Source organism: Lathyrus oleraceus, chromosome 1 (assembly GCF_024323335.1).
Source record: "Lathyrus oleraceus cultivar Zhongwan6 chromosome 1, CAAS_Psat_ZW6_1.0, whole genome shotgun sequence".
Lineage (NCBI taxonomy): Eukaryota > Viridiplantae > Streptophyta > Magnoliopsida > Fabales > Fabaceae > Lathyrus > Lathyrus oleraceus.
The window spans coordinates 218,261,317-218,267,392 of NC_066579.1; positions in this window are offsets into that span (position 1 = coordinate 218,261,317).

Here is a 6,076-nt window from a genome sequence, read left to right on the forward strand (position 1 = left end):
AACAAAGTATATAGGAAATTATTAAGTGAATATATTTTTTCTATTTTTCAGGATTTGTACTTGTGTCCTTTAAATCTATATGTAATTTTGCATTTTAAGAAGTGAATATTGAGTTTAGAAGATGCCACATAGGAATATGGGTGATGCGGCAGAAATGAGGTTGAGTTGTTTGTATTAAAGTGTGCGCTTCTGATTTAATATATTATAATAGATAATAGATTACCTCTATTTTTTATTATACTCTTTATGATCACCATATAAAAAGGTAACCATCTATCAAAATTTGCAGACTCTATATCTTATGTGTAAAATCAAGAATATTATTATTTGTCTTCAATTTATTCTTTTAATATATGATATCAAGAATATAGATCAGAAATAAGCTAAAGTTATTTTAGATAAATTATATTTCAAATTTTATTTTATAAATAGTTAGGAAAATAATATTGATTAAAGTATATAGGAAATTATTAAGTGAATAAATTTTTTGTATTTGTCAGGATTCGAACTTGTGACCTTTAAAACTATGTAATTATTTGCATTTTAAGAAGTGAAGATTGATTTTAGTAGATGTCACATAGGAATAAGGGTGATGTGGCAGAAATGATGTTGAGTTGTTTGTATTAGAGTGTGCTTTTCTGATTTAACATATTATAATAGATAATATATTATCTGTATTTTTTATTATACTCTTTATGATCACCATAAAAAAAGGTAAACTATCAATCAAAGATTAGGAAATTATATTAAAAATAGCTAGGAAATCATATTAAAAGTATATTTCAAATTTTATGGTATAAATAGTTAAAAAAATAATATTGATCAAAGTATATAGAAAAATTATTAAGTGAATATATTTTTTGTATTTGTTAGGATTCGAACTTTAGACCTTTAAAACTATGTAATGATGCATTTGAAGAAGTGAAGATTGATTTTAGAAGATGTCACATAGGAATATGGATGATGTGGCAGAAATGATGTTGATTTGTTTGGATTAGAGTGTGCGCTTCTGATTTAAAAGACATTTTAATCACTGGCCAAAATAACAAATATGGTGATATATGATAGGTTACCTACTTCGAATTGCAACACCAACAATTTTTTATTTTTTTCGTTAAAAGAACTTGTAAGGATACTCTAATAAATATGTTAAAATTAACATATCTATTACATACATACATATATACATACATACATACATACATATATAATAGATTACCTCTAATTTTTATTATACTCTTTATGATCACCATAAAATAAGATAAACTATCAACAATATTTGCTGACTCTATATCTTATATGTGAAAAATAAAAAAATTTATAATTTGTCTTTAATTTATTCTTCTGATATATGATATGACGAATATAGAATAGAAATAATCTAAAGTTAGTTTAGAGAAATTTTATTAGAAATATATTTCAAAATTTATTCTATAAAGAGTTAGGAAATAATATTGATCAAAGTATATAGGAAATTATTAAGTGAATATATTTTTTCTATTTGTCAGGATTTGTACTTGTGTCCTTCAAAACTATATAACTTTGCATTTTAAGAAGTGAATATTGATTTTAGAAGATGTCACGTAGGAATATGGATGATGTGGCAGAAATGAGGTTGAGTTGTTTGTATTAGAGTGTGCGCTTCTGATTTAATATATTATAAAATATAATATATTACCTCTTTTTTTTATTGTACTCTTTATGATCACCATAAAAAAAGGTAAACTATCAATCAAAGTTTAGGAAATTATATGAAAAATAGCTAGGAAATTATATTAAAAGTATATTTCAAATTTTAGGCTATAAATAATTAAGAAAATAATATTGATCAAAGTATATAGGAAATTATTAAGTGAATATATTTTTTGTATTTGTTAGGATTCGAACTTTAGACCTTTAAAACTATGTAATGTTGCATTTGAAGAAGTAAAGATTGATTTTAGAAGATGTCACATTTGAATATGGGTGATGTGGCAGAAATGATGTTGAGTTGTTTGGATTAGAGTGTGCGCTTCTGATTTAATATATTATAATAGATAGTAAATTACCTATATTTTTTATTATACTCTTTATGATCACCATATAAAAAAGGAAAACTCTCAATCATATTTTGTAGACTCTATATCTTATATGTGAAAAATCAAGACTATTATTATTTACCTTTAATTTATTCTTCTGATATATGATATCAAGAATATAGAATAGAAATTATCTAAAGTTATTTAAGAGAAATTATATTAAAAATATATTTCAAATCTTATTCTATAAATAGTTAGGAAGATAATATGGATCAAGGTATATAAAAAATTATTAAGTGAATATATTTTTTTTATCTATCAAGTTTCGAACTTGTGAACTTTGAAGATTGATTTTAGAAGATGCCACATAGGAATATGGATGATGTGGCAGAAATGATGTTGATGTTGAGTTGTTTATATTAGAGTGTGCGTTTCTGATTTAACAAATTATAATAGATAATATATTACCTCTATTTTTTATTATACTCTTTATGATCACCATAAAAAAAAGGTAAATATCAATCAAATTTTAGGAAATTATATTAAAATAGCTTGGAAATTATGTTAAAATATATTTCAAATCTATGCTATAAATAGTTAAGAAAATAATATTGATCAAAGTATATAGAAAATTATTAAGTGAATATATTTTTTCTATTTGTCAGGATTCGAACTTGTGACCTTTAAAACTATGTAATGTTGAATTTGAAGAAGTGAAGATTGATTTTAGAAGATGTCACGTAGGAATATGGGTGATGTGGCAAAAATGAAGTTGATGTTGAGTTGTTTATATTAGAGTGTGCTTTTCTGATTTAACATATTATAATAGATAATATATTATCTGTATTTTTTATTATACTTTTTATGATCACCATAAAAAAAGGTAAACTATCAATCAAAGATTAGGAAATTATATTAAAAATAGCTAGGAAATCATATTAAAAGTATATTTCAAATTTTATGGTATAAATAGTTAAAAAAATAATATTGATCAAAGTATATAGAAAAATTATTAAGTGAATATATTTTTTGTATTTGTTAGGATTCGAACTTTAGACCTTTAAAACTATGTAATGATGCATTTGAAGAAGTGAAGATTGATTTTAGAAGATGTCACATGGGAATATGGATGATGTGGCAGAAATGATGTTGATTTGTTTGGATTAGAGTGTGCACTTCTGATTTAAAAGACATTTTAATCACTGGCCAAAATAACAAATATGGTGATATATGATAGGTTACCTACTTCGAATTGCAACACCAACAATTTTTTATTTTTTTCGTTAAAATAACTTGTAAGGATACTCTGATAAATATGTTAAAATTAACATATCTATTACATACATACATATATACATACATACATACATATATAATAGATTACCTCTATTTTTTATTATACTCTTTATGATCACCATAAAATAAGGTAAACTATCAACAATATTTGCAAACTCTATATCTTATATGTGAAAAATAAATTTTTTTATCATTTGTCTTTAATTTATTCTTCTGATATATGATATGACGAATATAGAATAGAAATAATCTAAAGTTAGTTTAGAGAAATTTTATTAAAAATATATTTCAAAATTTATTCTATAAAGAGTTAGGAAAATAATATTGATCAAAGTATATTGGAAATTATTAAGTGAATATATTTTTTCTATTTGTCAGGATTTGTACTTGTGTCCTTCAAAACTATATAACTTTGCATTTTAAGAAGTGAATATTGATTTTAGAAGATGCCACATAGAAATATGGATGATGTGGCAGAAATGAGGTTGAGTTGTTTGTATTAGAGTGTGCGCTTCTGATTTAATATATTATGAAATATAATATATTACCTTTATTTTTTATTGTACTCTTTATGATCACCATAAAAAAAGGTAAACTATCAATCAAAGTTTAGGAAATTATATGAAAAATAGCTAGGAAATTATATTAAAAGTATATTTCAAATTTTAGGCTATAAATAATTAAGAAAATAATATTGATCAAAGTATATAGGAAATTATTAAGTGAATATATTTTTTGTATTTGTTAGGATTCGAACTTTAGACCTTTAAAACTATGTAATGTTGCATTTGAAGAAGTAAAGATTGATTTTAGAAGATGTCACATTTGAATATGGGTGATGTGGCAGAAATGATGTTGAGTTGTTTGGATTAGAGTGTGCGCTTCTGATTTAATATATTATAATAGATAGTAAATTACCTATATTTTTATTATACTCTTTATGATCACCATATAAAAAAGGAAAACTCTCAATCATATTTTGTAGACTCTATATCTTATATGTGAAAAATCAAGAATATTATTATTTATCTTTAATTTATTCTTCTGATATATGATATCAAGAATATAGAATAGAAATTATCTAAAGTTATTTAAGAGAAATTATATTAAAAATATATTTCAAATCTTATTCTATAAATAGTTAGGAAGATAATATGGATCAAGGTATATAAAAAATTATTAAGTGAATATATTTTTTTTATCTATCAAGTTTCGAACTTGTGAACTTTGAAGATTGATTTTAGAAGATGCCACATAGGAATATGGATGATGTGGCAGAAATGATGTTGATGTTGAGTTGTTTATATTAGAGTGTGCGTTTCTGATTTAACAAATTATAATAGATAATATATTACCTCTATTTTTTATTATACTCTTTATGAAATATCAATCAAATTTTAGGAAATTATATTAAAAATAGCTTGGAAATTATGTTAAAAATATATTTCAAATCTATGCTATAAATAGTTAAGAAAATAATATTGATCAAAGTATATAGAAAATTATTAAGTGAATATATTTTTTGTATTTGTCAGGATTCGAACTTGTGACCTTTAAAACTATGTAATGTTGAATTTGAAGAAGTGAAGATTGATTTTAGAAGATGTCACGTAGGAATATGGGTGATGTGGCAAAAATAAAGTTGATGTTGAGTTGTTTATATTAGAGTGTGCTTTTCTGATTTAACATATTATAATAGATAATATATTATCTGTATTTTTTATTATACTCTTTATGATCATCATAAAAAAAGGTAAACTATCAATCAAAGATTAGGAAATTATATTAAAAATAGCTAGGAAATCATATTAAAAGTATATTTCAAATTTTATGGTATAAATAGTTAAAAAAATAATATTGATCAAAGTATATAGAAAAATTATTAAGTGAATATATTTTTTGTATTTGTTAGGATTCGAACTTTAGACCTTTAAACCTATGTAATGATGCATTTGAAGAAATGAAGATTGATTTTAGAAGATGTCACATAGGAATATGGATGATGTGGCAGAAATGATGTTGATTTGTTTGGATTAGAGTGTGCGCTTCTGATTTAAAAGACATTTTAATCACTGGCCAAAATAACAAATATGGTGATATATGATAGGTTACCTACTTCGAATTGCAACACCAACAATTTTTTATTTTTTTCGTTAAAAGAACTTGTAAGGATACTCTGATAAATATGTTAAAATTAACTTATCTATTACATACATACATATATACATACATACATATATAATAGATTACCTCTATTTTTTATTATACTCTTTATGATCACCATAAAAAAAGGTAAACTATCAACAATATTTGCAGACTCTATATCTTATATGTGAAAAATAAAAAATATTATCATTTGTCTTTAATTTATTCTTCTGATATATGATATGACGAATATAGAATAGAAATAATCTAAAGTTAGTTTAGAGAAATTTTATTAGAATATATTTCAAAATTTATTCTATAAAGAGTTAGGAAAATAATATTGATCAAAGTATATAGGAAATTATTAAGTGAATATTTTTTTCTATTTGTCAGGATTTGTACTTGTGTCCTTCAAAATTATATAACTTTGCATTTTAAGAAGTGAATATTGATTTTAGAAGATGCCACATAGGAATATGGATGATGTGGCAGAAATGAGGTTGAGTTGTTTGTATTAGAGTGTGCGCTTCTGATTTAATATATTATAAAAATAATATATTACCTCTATTTTTTATTGTACTCTTTATGATCACCAAAAAAAAGATAAACTATCAATC